This window comes from Streptopelia decaocto (genome assembly GCF_964273445.1).
Source record: "Streptopelia decaocto genome assembly, chromosome: 1".
Lineage (NCBI taxonomy): Eukaryota > Metazoa > Chordata > Aves > Columbiformes > Columbidae > Streptopelia > Streptopelia decaocto.
Window position 1 is genome coordinate 47,692,664 of NC_138663.1, and position 22,060 is coordinate 47,714,723.

A 22,060-nucleotide genomic window follows, 5' to 3' on the forward strand; every position below is an offset into this window, starting at 1 on the left:
TCATAAACTGTTTAGAAAGCTCTGGATGCTGCAAAAGAAATATAACTGTCTGTGTATCTTGGGGCCATCCCAGCTCTTATTGGAGGGGGGGGTTAGTATTTTTATTCGTTAGTAAAAAGCAAGAACTGAAAAACAGGAGAAAAGCTGGTTTCAACCCCAAAGAGGCTTGGAGTGGGAGGAGGAAAAAAATTAATCCAGTAATAATTCCTGGTAAGTGAAAAGCATCAACCCCCTGAATCTTGCTACTGGTGGGAGTAGAAGAAGTATCTTTCCATCTGCTCAGCTCCAGGATGCAGAGCTAGTCAGAGAGTCTACAGAACATTTTCCTGCTTGAAAACTCAGTTTTTGAAAATTGAAACATAGTTCAGGGCCACACTGACAACCTGTCATTGTTTAAAAAATAACAATGGTTATAGAGGGGGGAATTATTTTTTTTTCCAAACAATTTTTCATTTCTGTTAGCATGACTTTGGGGAAATTGAATTATCTATACATGATAAGACCAGGATCAAGTTACATCATAAATCCCAAAAGACTGCTCAAAATGACCATTATATTCCACTGCCATGTGTTCTGGATATATCACAAAGAGTACACAAAAACTCCTTTAGAAATGTTTCAGAGACTTAAAAATAAAAAATCCACACACTGATTGTTTTAATGTCATTGCCTCTATAGAATAGAGCTTGGGAGCACAAAACCATCCTGAATATGAAGTAATGACTTTATGTCCACAAGCTGGAATAAAACATAGAGAAGTATTTATAGATGTGCCTACAGTCGATGCAATATGCCACTGAATTTGGCAAAGCTGCATACACACACAAAAAAATAATTTAAAAAGTGTTACCATTCTAGGGCTAGGTCTTCTCCCTTTTAGGCACAGCAAAATAAAGGCTAGGGATGTCTGTGCTCCTAAATGTAGAAGGAAACCTACTTATAATCAGTTGTCTGAGGAGACAGAGGAACATTGAAATACAACAGCGAGTTTCAGAAAAATAAGGTACTTGGCCAGAAAACTTTTGAAGCTATGGAACATTCATGAGGACTTCACAGACTGTCAGAGTGAAGAAGAAAAAAAAACTTCACAGTGAGGGTGACAGAGCACTGGAACAGGCTGCCCAGGGGGGTTGTGGAGTCTCCTACTCTGGAGACATTCAAAACCTGCCTGGACACATTCCTGTGTAGCCTCATCTAGGTGTTCCTGCTCCGGCAAGGGGATTGGACTAGATGATCTTTCCAGGTCCCTTCCAATCCATAACATTCTGTGATTCTGTGAAAACAAAACAAAACAAAACAAAACAAAAAGAAACAAACAAACAAACAAACACACAAAAAAACCCACCCACCACAACAAACTATCTTTTAATCATTTTGCTTCTTTTCTAGACAATCAAGTACATACAGATTTTTAAACGCTAGCAAATTTTCCAGTTTGCTGTAGTTTTTCAGCAGAATGGAAGTTGCAACAGTTATTCTCCTACTATTTCAGTGACTCCACTGGTAGGCCCTCTGCCTGCCTGGGGAACTAAACTGCCTCTTTCTATTTTATCTTATCTCCCTGCCCCAACCATGCAGTTCATGACAGCAGGTAGCTAAGTAGTTTGCTAGATAAACTACAATAACCCAAAACACATCAAGTTTAATTCTTGGGCTGTATTAATAAGGATGTCATTTAAATTAGTGGAACTCTATCACTTCATACAAGATATACATCTCATCCATTTTATTTAAAATCCACGGAGATTTATGTTAAACTTGTATTCACCAGCTTCTCTGCCCTCTTGCCTAATTAGCGAAGAGATGTCTTGCCTCTAGAGAGACAGTAATTTAATTTGTTTTTTCTAGTTGCTACAGTAGCTGAGTCCATAATACATGGTTTGTGAAATTACATCCTTTCTTTGGTGATGGGCAATAAGACAGAGGGTGCTGCATGAATTAGTGTATACATGGGAGAGATTCAGAGAAGAGATGGATCTTGGCAGGGTAAAATCTACTTTTAATCCACAAAAGTATTTATAGTGTAGAAAAGAGGACTAAAAAACCCATTGGTGAACTAATGGTTTTGGCAGAACACTTCTCCTGAAAACACACTCCAGTGTGAATTGTCTTTAAAAAAACCCTCAGATAATATATTAAAGTAGTTGAAAGTACTTCTTGTGCATTTTTGCATCCCTAAGCACATACTTTGTTAAATCATGTTTTAAAGAACAGGATTTCTTCAACAAGAAGATGGCTAATTAGAACAGACATGTCCAGAAATTATGTAACTGCTGTAATATAATGAAAAAAAAATCTTCAAGGGGATTTTTTTTAGCATTTAATCTTTTAAATAGATGCCTATACTGATTAAGATAGCTATCTTGGCCAAATAAACATCTAATTTTTAGATTAATGGACTATAAATCTCTTCATTATTTGAAAATATTTTACAGCTAAATTCATTCATTGAGTGGTCAGAATGAGGGTTTTTCAGGGCAGATTTCTCATTTTACCAAGAAGAATTATTTTTAAAACTAGGATTGTGTGATGGATTCCTTTTTACCTCAAAAGTAAAACTAACATTAATAATAATAAATCTTTTCAAAAATAATAAAACAAGAAAGAAAGATACCGAATAAGATGAGCAGCCTTGTAACATGTCAAAATAAAGCTAAGTGCCTTGGAGAAGGAATTAAGAAAGCAATCAAGCAGAAGGCACAACTGAAGAAAGCTCTGTGACTGGAAGGGCTTCTAATGCGGCACATGTTCCTACCAGTCAGCGTTTCCTTTGAAAGGCTGGAACACCCTTGTTTGCTCTTCAGTGACAGATTAAGCACAGATGGCAATTCAGCAGTCTTGTCTGTGCTTGTTGGCCCTGAGAACGTGACCTGCATCTGTTTTAAGCAACAGACAAACGTGTTTGCTCAAGACAGCAGCAGGCATTGCTGAGTAATCCTTGGATTCACATGAGAGCCTCTTTTCTTGCCTCTGAAATTTTTCCAACATGGAAGAGCAGGTGTTTGTATGTGGTTGTTTTGGGATGAAAGATGGCTTTCTGGAACACTGCTGAAACTTCTGTTTTGACAGATTTTTGTGGAAAATGTGAAAATGAGCATGTTATGTTTCAGAGAAAGGTTAGTGGAGTGCTATGCCACAAAAATTTTGTTCTTAATATGCTAAGACAGCAGGCCATGATTCAAATGTGCACTTAAAATAAAAATCAATATATTTCTCGCAAGTCTAAGAGTATTTACTATACAGATGTGTAGCATTTTCCGCAAACCAAGATTTTTTGTGAGGCAAACACAAATCTACAAGGATCAAGTTTGTCTTCTGTAGTCCTACCTCTAAAAAACAGTTCTGAAAACAGCATTTGCCTTTAAACTAAAACTCAGATATGTGCTGAATGACCAGAAATTAAGGCAATATCTATAATGTCCTTGAGCTAGCTGAAGGCAGACCAAAACATGGTATACTCCCAAACACAGGCCCCCACCTTTACATTGATCCCATTGTTCTTTGCTGTTGAAGTTAGGCTATTCCAAAATCCCAATTGTCTTTTGAGAAAAGCCTAAGAAGTACACTACCTACTCTCACCCCCACAAATTTCCTGTTGGACACGGCTCCAGGGATAACACTTTGAGGGCAGATTGTTAGAGGTTTGGCCAATGCACACTGAGGCCCATCTGTATGGCACTTATGAACGTGCTGCCCCATGTGCAATGAAGCTGAGTCTCCTGTCCAGATGTGCCAGGTATTCTCATACACACATCTCCATGTACTTCTGAGAGTATGGCACACAAACCATTCTGTGCCAGAGGCAAATGCTGAAACTGTTCCAAACTATCAGGTATTCTCAGAGTGTGCTTTCAGTCTTAACAAGAATATTTGTTTGTCTGTTAAGGAAAAAAAAAACAAACAAACACAACAAATAAAACCCCACAAAACCAAACCAAACAAACAAATAATAAAAAACCACACAATACTGTGTCCAGTTTTGGGTGCCTCACTACAAGAAAGGTGTTGGAGTGAGTTCAAAGAAAAGCAATGAACCTGGTGAAGGGCCTGGAGCACAAGCCTGATGAGGAGCAGCTGAGGGAACTGGGGCTGTTTAGCCTGGAGAAAAGGGGGCTGAGGGGAGACCTTATTGCTCTCTACCACTACCTGAAAGGAGGTTGTACCGAGGTAGGTATTGGTCTCTTCTCCCAAGTAAAATGTGACAAAAGAAGAGTAAATGGCCTCAAGTTGCACCAGGGGAGGTTCAGATTGGTTATTAGGAAAACTTTCTTCACAGAAAGGGTTGTCAGGCATTGGAACAGGCTGCCCAGGGAAGTGGTGGAGTCACCATCCCTGGAGGTGTTTAAGAGATGTTTACATGAGGTTCTTAGGGACATGGTTTAGTGCCAGAGTTAGGTTAACTGTTGGACACGATGACCTTTAGGGTCTCTTCCAACCAAAATGATTCTATGAAAACAAAACCAAACCGAAACAACAACAAAAATGAAATAACAACAAAAAAAACCTAGAAAAGTTTCCTTGTTGCACACATTTCCTTGCAATGGTGGATAAAACTAAGCACATAACTTGTCATTTGTTTTTGTTCACAAAACTGGCAAGATATAAATAATGTGGAAAATAAGGAACTAGCTGAGAGATTTCAGAAAACGCTAAGATCCTGATGGCCAAACTTGGCTTCATTTGTTTGAAACCTAAAGAGAATCTTCATCTTGTGTGTAATATTTAAACAATTACTATTTGTAAAAAATAATAAAATATAGAAATAAAGCCCATTTTGTTTCACGAGTTTCTGTGCAGTCAAGTTTTGAGGAGTTATATGGTAAAACTTCATCTTAGTAGGGGTTTCCATCTGATTGTGTCACAAGGTACTTTTCTTCAAAATCAGTTTTATTAATCCTTTTCCAATGTGACAACATTGCACCAGAGCAGGACACAGATGTGGAATGTAAATTTTGGAAGGTCATGGTAGGGAGGGTGTGGACTGCATCATGGAAATAAGGAGCAAACTACACATAATTCAAATGAAAAGGTCATTTTTAGGCATTTTTATTGTCATATTATATATTTATCTTTCAAGGAAAAGAAATTTTATAGTTTTCATACAATTCAATTAGCATTACTGACAATTCAATAGTTAATTTTAGAACGAAGATAATTTTACTTTTTAAAATAAGTTCATAAAACTCTTTAAACTCCTAATTAACTTGAAGCTCAGTCTTAAGAGACCCATAACTTCACAGGTTTTTGCAAGCCTTCCAACTCTTTTTACAATACTTTTTCCCTAAAGCTTTACAAGAATAGGATATAAATTCTACAGTTTTAAAGAACTAAATACAGGAAGATTTGGAGGTGGAATATTAAATCATTTCTTTATACAAAACTCCTGAAGCACAACCTCACACTCTAATGAATGTGTCAGGAGAACATACTCCTAAAAACTATATATATATATATAAATAATTTTTTTTTTTCAAGTTCCAGCACTAACTTGCAACTTCATGAAAAATCAATATTTTTTTCCAGAGATTATATCTGAACTAAGTAATATTTTTTTTTCCCTGAAATCAAACTCTCAAACCAAGTGGCAAGATCAAACAAAAACCACTAAAGAATATCACTCACCCTTTTTTTGCTTTATTTGGGAAGTAGTTTGTGGAGTGTTAGGGGGCAGGGAAAGATAAATTTAGAAGGAAAAAAATCTGACACTCACTTTATCTGACTATAAATTTTAATATCACATCATTAAATAAATAACTTATTTTAAAAGACAGATAAGTAATAATGAGAATGTCAGCATCATCCCTATCTGAATAATATTCAGGGGCTTAAAAATGAATCAAGCAATCTTCATCTAATAAATACTATTCCTCGTAACAGTTGGAACATATGATTTTTTAAATATTTTTTTCTATAGAGACAAAACCAAAAAACTAATGGGACTGTATGTCAATCTTTTTTTCCTTTTAAGCATTGGTCAAATTCATAGGTAGCATTAGCATGATAGAGATTTTGTGAACTGGAACTACTGTTTGAGTTAACAGAGCTATTAAGAATTATTTTCCTTCTGATTTAAAGCCTGTATTCCATTCCACTCCATGGAGTTCAATTTATTTTTTCATTACTTTAAGTAGGAAACTGTGTTATGCATTATGTTAAAAAATAACACCTTGCTCTAGCAAATGATTTTTTAAAGTGGTGCCATATATATTACCAATGGGTATCAGGGATATTCTTAGCTAATACAAACTGTCATATCCAATCAAGTCAGTGTCCTCAGAACTATTTATTTCACCTGATGGCCTGGATTCCACAGAGGTTTCTACTTTCAAGTTATTAGTAGCCAACGTCACACCAAATATACTGATTAATTATTACAGTTTTAACAAAGACTGCTATTTCTCTAACTACCATTCCAAGCTCACTGAAAAAAAACAAAACAAAACAGCACTGACCAGAACTCACACAATTGTGCTTTTCTTTGGTCTTTTTATTTTTTCATGAACCTAAATAAAATGAATTTTGGTCAAAACCAAGTTGATAGGAACCTAGGTATCGACCTTACCAGCCTCAAAGCAGTCCACGCCTGCCAAAGAAAAATGCTTTGAAGCATTCCCTTTTCCGCTTCTCTCTTGTTACTATTTTCAGTTCTTCACTACTCATCAACCACCATGTTTATAATACAGAAGATTGCCAAGGCAAGCAAGAGGTTGTGGGTAATCCCTCTGAACTACATGTCTTGGCTGGCCCCAGGCAACAGCCTTCCCTAAGCTAGGATGGATAGACACCCAAGGAAGCATCTCTGTGACAGACATGTGCAGGACCTGCCACCCAGAACCTACAGACCTGCCCTGAAAGCCTGCTGATCTTGCCCTCCACTAAGCCTGCATAAGCCATCAGAACGGGTGCTGAGTTCCAAGGTAGAGGGATATCAGGAAGATCAGACTGGGACATTAGTGTGTCGAGGTGAAGACATTTATCAGTGTCAGAAGAACTTCCATAACCCTGTCATTGCCATTCACACAGCAAGACCTGTAACCATTTGCAACACAAAAATCTCTTTTTGTGCAGGATATCATGACCCTGATGTAGCTGAATCTGGCACTTGCAGTCACAAAGCAAGAAACAAGACTTCACTGTTGTGTTATAGTTGGCAGTTTGCTATGTGTTGGGACTTCATATTCAGAGACAGCTGTCAAATAGCACTATCCACAGCTACATTCTCACATTGTAACCTTTTCCTAAGATGACATTTGTGGTAGTGCACAGGGCCCTGTAGATGGAGCCTTCAGCATTTGAAATTAAGAAACTTAGAAAACATAGGACACAGAAGGAAGACTGGGGGAAGACTTGACTCTGCTCAATGAGACAGGCACCTGGTTACACAGGACATTGGAAAGCTGGAAGTACTGAATGCCTTCTCTGCCTCAGGCTTTGCTAGAAGACTAGCCTTCAGGAATCCTAGGTTTCACAGACCAGTGGAAAAGGTTAGAACAAAAAAGGTGTACCCTTGGTGGAAGAGGATCAGGCCAGGGAATACTTAAGCAAACTGGCCATATGTAAGGCCATGGGCCCTGATGGGATGCACAGAGAAATACTAAGGCAGCTGGCTGATGACTGAGGGACCACTCTCAATTATCTTTAATTGATCATGACAGCTGAGAGAAGTACCTGAGGACTTGAGGACAGTAAATTTCACCTCCTATCTTCAAGGAGGGCAAGAAGTGGGGTGCAGGGAACTACAGGCTGGTCAGCCTCACCTCGATCCCTGGGAAGGTAATTCTGGAAACTATCTCTGGGTACATTAGGAATGAGAAAATCATCAGAAGTAGTCAACACAGCTTCATCAAGGGGCAGTCAAGGATGGATGAGCAGACAGTGAGGTGGGTTAAAAACTGGCTGAATGGCTGTGCTGCCATTTGGAAGGACCTCATCAGACTGGAGAAATGAGCTGCCAGGAACCTCTTGAAGTTCAACGAAGGGAAGTACAAAGTTCTTCATCTAGGGAAGAACCACCCCCACACACTGACACCTGCTGGGAAACAGCTTGGCAGAAAACAACCTAGGCATCCTGGTGGACACCAGGTTGAACATGAGTCAGCAATGTGCCCTTGTGTCAAAGAAGGCAAATGGTATCCTCCACCTATCAGACAAACTATTGCTAGCAGGGTGAGGGAAGGGATTCTTCCTCTTTATTCACTGCTATGAGGCCATCCCTGGAGTGATGTGTCCAGTTCTGGGCTCCTCAGTACAATACAGATATGGACATACTGGAAAGAGCCCAACAAAATTCCATGAGGATGATTAAGAGACTGAAACACCCCAGATATGAGGGAAGGCTGAGATAGCTGGGGCTGTTCAGCCTCGAGAAGAAAAGGCTCAGAGGGATCTTATCAATATATATATAAAAAACTGAAGGGTGAGTGCAAAGATGATGCAGCCAGACTCTTCAGAGGCGCACAGTGACAGGACCAGATGTATAGTAGGCATAAACTGAAGAACAGGAAGTTCCCTCTAAACATCAGAAAACACTTTTTTACTCTGAGAGCGACAAAGCAGTGGCACAGGTTGCACAGGCAGACTGTGGAATCTCCTACCCTAGACATATTTAAAAGCCACCTAGACATGGTCCCGGGCAACTGGCTCTAGGTGGACTTGCTTGAGTGGGAGGCTTAGACAAAGTGACCTCCAGAGGTCCCTTCCAACCTCAAACATCCTATTATCCTCATTCTGTGAAAGGCATTATCTCCCCCTAGCATTCAGACCTTATGCAAATTCCTGCAGAGGTGCAAATAGGAAAAGTAAATACACTTAAAACATGCAGGAGAGGAAAAGAAAATTGAGGTAGGTAATGTTGACAGATATCTACTGAACACACACAAACTGAAAGTACAGCAAGTTTTAATTAATTCAGTTCAGGAGAACAGAAATAGATGTTGTTAAGTATGTTGTCCTTCCAACTAAACACAACTCGGAAAATAAAAGACTTTAAAAAAAGAATCCAAAACAATCAAATGAGGAGACATATGAGGGTATAAAAGTCACCAATGTGAAAAATGTTATAAATTAAATTCCTTAAATTACTGGGTAGTTTAAAAGGAAAATTCAGTTCAAAGTTACCCAAATCTTTGGCATCTTGTCTTCTCCTTCTCATCAATTTAGGACTATGCAGAAAGCTGAATTATAGCAGTGCTATCTTTGCTGAAGTAACTGGACATCGGATGTTTTCCAGGATCTTTCCTTCAAAACACTGATCCTTCGCTTTCCTGCTACTCTCTTGACAGTACTGGTCTCTCTGTGGCTTTGATCTTAAACTATGGAATTCTTCTACAATATTTAATCTTGTCCATCTGGATTGGGTCTCAATCTTGCTCTTTTTCTTTAAAGAGTATCTGATTTATTGGTGTGCTTGTTTTGTTGTATCCAAAGACATATCTTCAGTCATAGCATAGGAACACTCATGATTTTATACATTGCTGTAAATATATTGCTAGAGAAACATATAATATGTATCTATAGTAATAAAGAGTACAAAGAGATATTTCCACGTCCTGAAGCAACGACTTTATAAAGCTAACTGGTTAGAATAGGTCCTGTGGTGATTTTGCCCAAGTCAACTAGCACCGCTCCAAACACCTCCTGGGTGCTATTCAGGGGTTGGCGTGGGCTGAATACTGTTCTCATTATGCAGTTACAAGGATGGTCTGTTTAGAAGGTAAGAGAGTTTAGCACTACGGAGAATGATCCTAAAAACATTCAGCTCGTTACTATAGATCAGTGCTAATGTCTATAGTCTTTTGATCAAATCCACAAACTGTATCTCATTTCCTCCTATATCACTAAAAATTTAGACTAAATTCTACAACTATTTATTTTCCCTTTGATACTGTGGAGATATAACCATTTTTATTTACTGAAAAACATAGCTAAATGAGTCTAGCTAAGCAGCCACCAAAAAATGCATCTATGAATGAAAGCTCAAACATAAAGGAAACTAAAAATAAAGGTCTTTCCTCTATTTTAATATGGCAATCAGTAATGACTTTATCATCTTCTCATTTCAAACTCTAGTTACTTTAGTGTTTTATTTTGGCTTTGATTTCTGTCCAAAGATAGCCTGTCAGCATTTTGGAGCATCTCAATCGATCTTCCAGATATATTAATAGATCAAGCCAGACAGGAAAGCAATTGATTTTTGGTCTCATCATTAAAATACTTTACTCCTTTTTCTTGTGACTCTAAAAATATTGATCCATGAGATGGATATCGCTTTAAACACATGCCTTAGAAAAACAGTGAATATTAGTAGCTCATTAGTTCCACTATGTCTTCAGAGAGATCTGAAGTATCTTTATAGATATTTCATGTGATGTTGTGCCATAGCTTTTTCTTACTGCACCTGCCTACAGTAAAGAAATAAATATCAACCACCACTGGAACTTGACCCAGTGCAGCCCAAAACATCAACCAAAACAAGAGAAAGGACTGCAACTTGGACTGTACATATATAATGATAGAAAAATACCCATTTTTAAAGCATGTATTTACTAAGAAGACACAATGAACAATTAAATGGCTCTTAAAGCATCCATCTAAATAGCTCATTTTCTGCAATAAGTTTCATATGGGTTTATTAAAGAGAGAAATTCCATAATGCTGAGATTAAAATGCTATAGAAGAGGTATATCCCACATACGGACTTGATGGTTTGGTAGTGTTGACACTGAAGAATTAATCTTGACACAGAAAAACAAAGGAAACTGGGTTTATTACCAAAACAAAAACATACTATTGACAACGCTTAATGGGATAAATATTACATATGTTCTAAAACCTAGTCAGAACAATGGACTCTTTTAATACCATACTTTAAAATCAAATGCATTCAGCTTTGATATGAAGAGCTTGCTAAAAACAAGTGTATTTTTCAGGAATGCCAAGGAAAGGGTTTTAAGATGGTCATCAACAGGACACAGCTGAAGAGAAGACAAGCAGCAGCAGTACTTCAATGTAATTAAATAGGTAAAGTATCTACATATATCTCTGATATTTCTTCTTAGAGTTCACAGAAATCAATTGAGCTTTTAAGCCTGTCAGGCAAGACAGGTGTTTATCCAAGGTGGTCCAGCAGCCATAGTACATGTTCTTGGCCAAGAGATTTGAAAGTTTCCAAAATTACACCAGTGTAATCACTTTCAGCCTTCAGCCACAGAACAGCCTCCTACACTATCTCTTTGCACGCAAGTCAGAATTCACTGCTCTAAACCTCTGCTTAGCCACAAAAAAACATCTGCCACTGACTCGTGCTGTATTCATATGGCTTAAGAAGCTTAGCTTTTTCAGAAACTACTAAAAAATGAAATAATTTTAAGTATTACACTGTTGGTATGAAGTAATACTATAGCAACTGCAGTCCCAGACCTACAGATATACATCTAAATTCTGATTTATTTCATTACAAGTCCCTCCAGAATATTTGTGAAATGTGAAAACAGCCTTGACCATAGCCTGTGCAATAGAGGAACACCCTCAGGTGGCCATGTTCTGTGCTAATGATGATTAAGAGGGAAGAAAAAGAGAAAATTGTTAGTTGTTTTTTTTTTTCACCAGTGAAAAATGTAATGGTCAGCAATTTAAGACACATTGTGTGAGATATCAAGCATCCTTTTAAAACCAATGTTTCAGTGATGTCCTACTTTCTTTGACTGAGAGCTGTCACTTCTCACCACAGCCCTTGTCTACATTTAAGAATGAGGTTTAAATGCCATGAATGTCAAGCAGTTTTCCTCAGAGGATAATGGATTTGATCCCTGCTTTTTTGGGGGATGCTTGTTGTCATCTTGATATGTATTGTGATTAGAAAAAGGAAATTAAGCTAAAGGAGAACTGATAGTTTGCTTAATACATAGACTTGTACTTTTAACTTAGATACAGAGGGGGAAAAAGTGAATAGCTTCAGAACTCCGAAAAGCCTTTATGACCCCTTGCATTTTTACACAGGCATCTGCTTCCAGTGAACAGGCAGCAATTCTCCAGCAGCTTTGAGAGAGCTCTTTGACAGACAGACACTATCTCCCAATTCAGGGGCATTACCTGGGCTTTCTAACTCATCCTTCTTTTTACTGCTGCACAGAAGGCTTTGGGAATAGTTGATACTTCTAGCTGGTGGCAGCATTTTTTTTTAATGTTGTGTAGTCAACCTAAAATGATTTCTCTTCGTTTCCAAAGCGCTTGACAGCTTTTAAACGTTTTTCACCTTTTCTTCCACATTTTCAATTCGTAAATGAAAAAACTTCAGAACTGACTCATTCAAAAGGTAACAACAAAAAGGCTATGACATTTTCAAAATTGTCCACAGTCCAATTCTTTTTTTAACTGATCCTGAAATAGAATCTTCACTGTCTGAGAGAGCAACATGCTGCATGACATAGACCCTGTAGTTCCCCCCCACATCTGACAGAGAAGATAAACCTACCTCCTTTTCCAAACCATTCCCCAAACTAAATGGAAATATGTAAAGGAATATAATGTCTGACAGATTTACTTTTTAATCTAAAAATGTGTTTTATAGAAACTTATCACACACAAACAAGTGCTTGGCCTTTTAACTTTTTCTAATAATAGCAGAAATAATACAGGGACCTCTCAGTACACTTAGATGGCACATGGTTTTTCAAAAGCAATCATCTCACTTGGCTGACTGTGTCTACTTTTACTTGTAGGTTTTTTGTTCTAGGTTTTTCTGTTGATAACTACAAACTATAGCAGCACACCTCCTTTCCATATTCTGGTCTCTGCTCTAGGAGATCATGTTGCTCACGCATTATAAAATTTCGCTATAAAAGAGATTTTTAGAGCTGGGAGTGAATCTCATATTTGCAGTAATTACTGTGTATTTAAAACTCCTCTAAAGTTTCTCATTTCTGCATGACTCTTGTAGTGTACCAAATGAGGGTACCACAGTAGCTGTGGCTGCTAGCTAATAAGATGATTATTTTTATCATCTGTAGCAGTTAATTGGAATGGGTCATGTACCTGTAGGCAATCAAAAAAGAAATCAAAAGGACCTAGTTAATCAGGTTACAATTTAAAATGTCTGCAGGAAGATTCTTTCCCATATCAGAAGCTAGCTTTGATGAAAATACCATGTGAAATTAATAGAACTCTTTGGAGAAGGAAAAAAAGAGTCTTCAGTCTACGATCTGAAATACAAAAGGAAAATATTGTAGGAAGAATTTTAAGGCTTTTATCCACAAAGTTACATTTCCAGTTCACTTCCTCACTGAAAAGTGGTTTTCTGCTTTGTATATGTGTCTGAAATAAACGAGACCAATAGGAGTGTTTCCAAAGTTTGGATTTCACACCAAATGGGTTACATGGGAGAAGACTTTTTCAAAATAGCAGGCTTAACTACAGAGAAATTTTTACTTTAACTCTGATGATCCTTAGATTTACATTTGAATTTCTTCTTGCATACTAACAAAAAAAAAAGGGTAGTTTTATGGGAAGAGAAACCATGTAATTAGACCTTCAATCTCTATATTCCCTCTGTATTTGAGAAACAACAAGAGGCTGACTCAGTACTGTTGTGAAGTGGAAAATGACTTACCTCTTTGAAGAACATTTTCCAGTACAAGAGCAGTCCTCTGTGTTATTTTCCAGTAAATTACTTATTAGAGGCCACTCTTCGTTGCTTCCCAAAGCAGAGCTGAACATTAACTTCACAAACACAACTTTTGGGCTGTTTTCTCCTCCCCTGATTTCAAGGACTCAAGTTGCTCTATTTCTTTTCCAGCTGGGAGAGCTGTATGTGCTTTCATTACTGTTCCCCCATGAGAGCAGCTCCTTGTACACCTTCCTTTCTTGTGGTCCTCATTTCCTTTCAACTAGCATGTAAGTGCTTCGGGATATCAGTGTTTTAAACTCTTCTAGAAATCATGGAGGTTCAGGGGGAAGGTAACACTACTGTGCTGAAAAATAATAACTCCATAACAGGAGAGCTGGTTCCACTCTGTTAGTTTGACACAAGAGTCTTGACCATCAAACACAGCTCAGAATCATGTAAACCACTTCTGACAGAGCAGCCATCTCACCTGCCACAATCATTGCTAATTAGCTGCAACTCAGGAATTTATAGTATTGAAATACACGACAAGCATTTGTATATCTAGCCCTGAACTGCTTGTCTACATATGCGGAAGCCATTTCTTTTCTCAAGACTGTAATGTCCTCTACAGCACTACATGTTACAGATTTTATAATGGAAACCCTGTTCTGAGTTAGAAGCAGCTATGCTTTCCTTGGTGTGTTTTCTGTTTTCCCTGACAGTCTGTGTTTCCAAAGGTTTCCTCAGCATGTACCACAGGCATCTCTTCTGGAGAACCAGCTGCTCCTTTTTGGCTGGGATAGAATTCTTGAGCAGCTATTTCTAATAATCTGCCTGCTTACAACAGAGGATAATTAAACTCTTCATTTATACTTTCTGGGTGGCTGCTTTACTCAGGAAAGTTTATGTTCTGTCACAAGTTCCATGTGTGTTGCACGAGTCTCTGTGGTTTGCTAATTTCCAATAAATAGACACACCCATGGATGTCTTGTTCATTCCTTAAGACACTGATGTTGATTAGTTGTGTTGTTCAGAAATCACCATGTTACAGTCAGAAAAGCTACCATTTCATGTACAGGACCTTACTTTCTTTAGTCAGCTCTTTCAAGGGCAGTAGTACACCTAGTATTGATCAGAAAGCAGTATCAGACCTGAGTTATTAAGACTTTGAGCATCAATAAAAAGGATCAGTCATTCAACTCTCAGGGAAAGTAGGTATGTGTTAGGTAGCTGGATGAAACTGATTTAGGAAATAGACTTAGTGGCCATAGATAAGGGGCTAGAAAGACCATATTAATAACTGTTCTCTTTTTTATTTCCGAGTGAAATTATATGTAGAATTTAAGAGTGAAACTCTAGTTCACTGAAATCAATGGCCAATCCTTCACTTAATTTCATTGAGGACAAATTCTACATGTTATCCCTGCACTAAATTCAATCTGAAATAGGCATGTACACGTTTGAAATACTAAACCGTCAAAGGTTAGCTTTCATTGTCAAATCATAGGCATGTCTGATCATGTGCCCAGAAGCCCACTCAGGTCACAGACAGCACCAAAACTCAGAAGGAAAAATGCTAAGGAGAATTTTAGACACACTGCAGAAGATTTTTTTTAATGATAAAAGTGGAGAACAGAAATATATATTATAAAGCAGAGAAATGTGAAGAAGGATTTGATGCAGTGTAAATTGGTAGGATGTAACTCTATTAACAAGCCCACTAGATAAAGTTTGAAACTGAAGACTGTGTCACCACCTTCATAGATTCATACTGTGTCAGTTTAAAGTGTCACCTTACCCTGTCCCCCTAGCTTTCTGCTCTTCCTGTAAGCAAAAGGGAAGAAGGTCCTATCTTAGCTGCCATACTTCATAGATTGGTGTATCAATATGATACAAACTTGTTTGTGATTTAAGATATCATGTCAGCCTGTGACATGCAGTGCTGAAGCAGTAGCAGAAGGATAGGAAGACATCTGGATCCAGAAACCTGGTAAGTCACCACAGATGAAACATTAGAGATCATGACTCAAAGCTCTGAGGAGTCACATCTACAAATATATTGCAGTCACAGGACTCCTGCAGTCATGGCCAAAGTGATTTAAATGCTTGGGGATATAAGAAGCTCATCACTAACATGAATACTTTGTATATAAGAGGTCTGAAAGCAAGGGATATTCAAAGGTAGAGTTTGAGGGTTCAGTGGCGTAGTTACCTACCTGAGACAAACACTCATCTTGACTTTCTGCTATGCAGTGGTGCTGCAGCAAGGACATCTGCATGAAGACCAGAGCTGGACAGAAAAATCATGTCAAACAAATCCAAACCAGATAACTTTTGTTCCCCATAAAAGATGGAGGTAGCTGATGGGACACACTGAGACTGAAAAGAAAAAGCCATGCTAAGGGATGAGAGACATGGGCTTTTCACATGTGCTCCAATGATGGTATGTCACGTAGTTACACTCAGTGACACTCCGTTGCTTGTGAATTGAGGTCAGACATGGTTCAGGGTTAGGCCTATTACAAACCAAATCTGGGGCATTGTTTAGACTGGTGATCTAAGAGGTGGACCATTTGTGGCCATGCTATCACACAACACTGACTGCATGTGGGCTTACTGAGAGATGGAATTGAAATTAAAACCCTTCTATTTTATAGCTCTGGTTAATACAGAAAGGAGAATAAAAGGAGATAAATTAGTTTTTTAGCTTTGTGGTTGTTAGGGGTTTTTTTGCTTGGGTTTTTGGGGGTTCTTTGGTTGGGTTTTTGTTTCTTTTTGTTTTGTTTTGGGTTTTTTTTGTGTTTATTTTCCATTGGAGAAAGAGCTTAGACTATCTTTCTTTAGTCACACAAATGAAATACTTTCTAATTGATCCTCCAGGGCACTGACAGAACTTTCAGCCAGTCAGGGAAATTGAAAGAATAGTGTTTATTTGCTCCAGAAAAAAAAAAAGATTCAGCTTTAAAATGCATCACAGAACAGTATCAAAAGATGTTTGTAGACAGGCAGGGAGAGAACAAAGTTTGCACCAGCTGCAATTAAAAGTTCACAGAAGGTTTCCTAGAGCGGATTCCTGAATGCTGAGCAGACGTGAATCAGAGCCACAAGATACTTGACATTTTGATAGTGCGTTTCGCAGACCTTTAATGAATATATAAAGCTACAGAGCAAATGGTGTAGTAATGAATACATACAAGTACAGAACAAATGACGAAATTTTGTTGAAGAATAAAGCTACATAGCTAACGGAGACAGCCATTATATGTGCCCTCCAAGAATAATGGAAACAATCAGGTATACAAAGGGATGTTGCCTGGATTTAAAAATAGTGATTTTCTGTAGGAAATAACACTAATAATGACATATTTAAAGATGGGCATATTCCTATGGAGATGTATCAAGTGCCCAACTCTGATGATTCCAGGAAAGAAAGGATTTAAAATTTTTAAATGTAAACAGGAAGCTGTTGCTTTGGGAACACGTTCACATGCACCCCAGCAGATTATCCTCTGGGGACAACCCTGCCTGATTAGACAGACCCCCACTCGTGCACCACTACACATTCATGGCTGGTGAAGGAAGACAGAGAAGAGACGGGAAGGAAGAGCAAAGGAGAAGATTGCAGCTGTCGTTATCATAGCTTACAGGTAGTATAAAGGTCTAAATAGATTGAGAATTACACATTTTCCCTGACTGCTGGAAGCAGAAGAGTGGTTATCACTGTCTGTTCATGGCCCAGAGCTATAGTGGAGGCCACGTGGGCACTCACAGCTCATATGCCACCACCAGCACCATCCACAGACCCAGTGGCCAGTGGCACCTGGTGGTGACCATCAGCCACCCACTGTTGCTCGTCTCATCTCAGGCCCACCAGTGGGCACCCCCACGGCCTCCCTGGGGTCACTGTCCTGGGGCAGTCTTCAGATGACCTCTGAGCTTTTGAAGACCTTTCTCTCTGCCAAACATGTGTTCATGTCTTAAAAAAATGCTATAAAATGCTATAAATGCTATAAAAAAATGCTATAAAAAAAAAAAGAAAAAAGGAAATGATTGTGATGGAAATTTTTTTGAAAATGCACCCTTCTCCCTCTCCCATATCCCCAAGATCATAAAAGATTACCGTGGCACAATAGAACTTTGATAACCCAAAATATACAAAGTGAAGGAGCTACTTAACACTAAAGCTGTGTGACTGTCCTTCCCTGGCTCTGCAGAGACTGAAGAGGGTTAAGAGAATGATAATCAGCCTTGCACTGATGTAAGTTTATTAGTGACACCTCCTGTGGCAGTTTTAATTCCAGGAAGCAACTGGAAGGGTGGGAGGGTCATTAATCTAGGTGTAACATCTACATTCAGGATAAAATGCAGTCTTTTGACAAGAAATGCTCATTTTATTTATAGAGAATTCTAATATCCTGGGCCACAATCAGCTCTCTAAGAAGGGTCAGCGTGAGTCCTAAGCCTGCAGTTCTGCAAAAATATCTGCCATTTTGACCTTCAAGTTGAAATAAATAAAACTTGTGGTAATGTGCTATCGCATATGTCACACTGTGTAGCCAGTAAGCCCCTGGAGGTAGATGATTTTTTCCTTTATTGTGCTATGAAAGGTTTCCATGTTAACAGAACAATCAGCTCTTTTTTTTTTTTTTTTTAAGCATAAATTGGCATTTCTAAGCTGTTCAGTGTGGGTGAACGCTGTCACTACTGTAGTTTTTTGCTGCAGGAGACTGTGGAATGAATAAATAAATGCTTATTTCTAACATCCCCCGCCTCCTTGAATCTAACATCTGTCACTGAATGAATCAGGAAAGTCAAGCACCATTGCCTTCCTCATAATCCTTTGACACATCTATAGCTCATATATTCCCAGTCATCAGTGGAATTCATTAGCTATTCTTTTAGAGACTTTTTGATCACTGAATTTCATTCCTGTAGCAGAAGTTTGCTTTAATAATAATAAAAACAACAACAATAATAATGAAAGTATCAGCAGCATCAATCCTGTAAACCAAAAGGACTGAGAAATTAAAATACTGATAATCCGTCATGAGTGTTTTAAGTGTGAAGAGTTCATGAAACATCTGACTAGCATTAACAGGAATATTCCATCACAGTGGTTTAGAAATGGAACAAAGGCTTTATGAGCACCATCAAAAGATAATTTAGTGAGTGTGTTCTCAGGGTTCAGGTTCACTATAAAATCAAATCAGTTCTGATGCGATTCTCAATCAATAAATAATCTTGAGAGATCAGTTTTATGAGTTAGTGCAAATCCGCTTTTCTGGACAACATGAGAAGAAAAATTGATTTGGTATCTTATTGAGCATTGCAGAAATGGAAGTATCAGGTAAATGCACTGACTGGAACAGAAAGAATGTACAAGCTAATAAAGTGCCTTTAGAAATTTGGAAATAAGCATTTTGCAAGCTAGGACAGCTCTTTTCTCTCTGAAATGACAGCAAATGTTTTTTGGTGCTTTCCCTCACACACCTTACTGCTAAGTCCCCTAGACAAAAGAAAAAAGATACTTCTTCCTAGCTTGGGGTTTCTCAGGCTCCTGGCAGGTCCTGTCACCCTGTGGAAAGAGGAGCCCACGCTGGCAGGTTTGCTGGCAGGAATCAAGTGCAGTCCATTGGGCTTCTTGCTCTGGGGAGGACTCTTGCTTCCAGGTCAGTCAGAATGGGTGAATGGGCAGGGAAGATGGTCAGCCTTACCTGGAAAAGAGAATTCCTTCTACGAAGCACAGAGTTATAATGCAGATTCCTAAACTGGGCTAGAGGGACATAGGCTCTGGACTAAACAATGAATATTTGGGCCTTTTGTGGTTTTGTGCCTGCCTCTGTATTTAGGCTGCCTGGAGAAGGCATCTGCTTCCTTCCCTTGTTCAGGAAGACTTAACAGGCATCTACCACAATTGCACTGTGCTGGTCTGTTCTCTCATCCTTACGCCATGTTTGCCTTCCACCTCTTTCCCACATCTTGATTTTAAAAGTTCTGAGCCTTGATAGTACATCCACCCCAGGCTTTCCCTTGTTCATCTCCTGACAAGTTATGAGCTATGTTGGCTTTTTCAGAGAGCAGTTTTTGCATGAACAGTTTTGATGACCCATTTCTCTTTAGCGGCAGATGTGCTCCCATTAGGTTTTGACATTTGTTTACAGCTACTTTTACTACTAACATGAAAATCTTTTGCAAGGGATGGCAGAGAGCTGGGACAAGGAACAGGGATCTGGGGGTACCAGGCATCTGTCATCGAGCTAGGGGGGGTGGACAGAGGGTAAGGATAGAAAGAGTAGGTTCCTTGTGCTTTGAGTGAGCACTCATGCTGTTACTTGGAGAGACCAGAGATCTGGCTATGAGGACCCTGTGGGGCAGGCACTGTAGGTCTTGGGATCTTGACAGTCCAGCAGCAAGCTGAAAAGGCATGGTCACTTCTCAATAAAGCATTTCTGCCAAAAGCCTATGCATAGGCTAGGTGGGAAGGGTCCAGAACAGCAAATCTTTGCTCAGTATAGGAAGGGAGGTTTTCACACCAGTGGTATCCTTCCCGAAGGCCAAAATCAAGCAACTCTGTTCCCTGTCTCCCCTGCCCTTACCAAGTTTCATTGCCCTGAGCTATGACAACTGCTTATGCAACAGCATTCTGCCCTGCCTCCTCCCCTTCCCCTTGTATCCTGTCATCTCCTAGCAAAGCAGTAAACAAGTAAACCCACATAACAAAAGCCTAAAAGGATACAGAGAATCAGGGAAGATGTAATTTGAGCAGCAATGGACCATGGATAGTGCATCACTGGGCAGGGAGTGTGTGAAGCATGAAAATGTTATAGGATTCAGGAAGGTGTGAAGGCACCTCAAATACTTTTGTAGAAGGGAGGTAAATAGATGACACAAAGATATATTGCAGGTCTGTTCCTCTTTAATCTTACCGTTGGGTATGTTACAGTACAAAAAAGGTTTTTTGTATAGTCATACCCCCATTCTGCTGTGTCAGTTCCTGGATGCTCAGCATGTTCACAGCCTTCACCAGCGAAGGAGCAGGCAATGTCTGACACACAAGTGTTATTCTGGATGCCTCAGCCACTAGCAAAGGGTGCTGAGGGCTGTGCATACACATACCAAAGAAACTGGTTGTCAGGCTCTAAACAGAAAGGCTTCCTGGCTGGAAAGGTTATCTGTGCACAAGGTTGGTCACACAGTGCACAGCAAAGATCTATAATTTGGAGAATTTGGGAATGCTGGTATCATGTCTGTCACACTGTGCTTTCTGTCCTGCTACCTGAGATCAGAGCTTCAGACTTGACATAAGCTGTATGTAAACTTGTACAAATGCTGTTAGTGTTCATCTACCTGTGGGTTTCAGGTTAAACAATTTGGGGATAATATGGCCAAAGGGGACATTTAGCAAAGGAATTTCTGACCAAAGAGAGCAGTGTAAGTATCAGGGAAAAGCCACCTTTAATGCAACACCCTGACCTAACTCTTGCAAGTTTTGCATTTGGTCAGCTGTCATAAACCAGGAAGCATTTTCTGCTTTCTTAATCTGTCCATTACTTATTCTCTTAATTCTCTATATTAAGGAAAATAATGTTTTAAAGCAATTGCTGTCACTCTTTTCTCCTAGGAAGAAAGATCCCAGCTCCATCCTTTCTTTTTTCTAGCAGTAGCTAGTTTCCCCACTTGCAATACTAAAATTCAGTGTTTCTTCTAGTGGAAAATATTTTGTCACAAAGGGACAAGATCACAGAATCACAGAATGTTAGGGATTGGAAGGGACCTCAAAAGATCATCTAATCCAATCCCCCTGCCAGAGCAGGAACACCTAGGTGAGGTTACACAGAAAGGTGTCCAGGTGGATTTTGAATCTCTCCAGAGAAGGAGACTCCACAACCTCCCTGGGCAGCCTGTTCCAGTGCTCTGTCACCCTCACTGTGAAGAAGTTTCTTCTCATATTTAAGTGGAACCTCCTGTGTTCCAGTTTGTACCCATTGCCCCTCGTTCTATCATTGGTTGTCACCGAGAAGAGCCTGCCTCCATCCTCATGACACTCACCCTTTATATATTTATAAACATTGATGAGGTCACCCCTTGGTCTCCTCTTCTCCAAGGTAAAGAGACCCAGCTCCCTCAGCCTTTCCTCATAAAGGGAGATGCTCCACTTCCTTCATCATCTTTGTGGCTCTGCACTGGACAAGATGCTCAATGGCCTTTGGCACAGTGTGTCAGACATTCTAATCCACAAATAATGGGTTTCAAAATTTGACATAAACCCATTTCCAGTCAGTTCCACAGCATATGCTATAAATAGTCTGTGGTATTTTTGTTTGGTTGATTGTTTCAGAATTGTTTCATAAAATGTGCTGTGGCAAATCTACCGTCCTAGTCATGGCAAAACATATAGTCATAACCATGCTTCAAGTTGTTATTTCTGGCTTTTCTAAAGCAAATTAAATCTGTCTT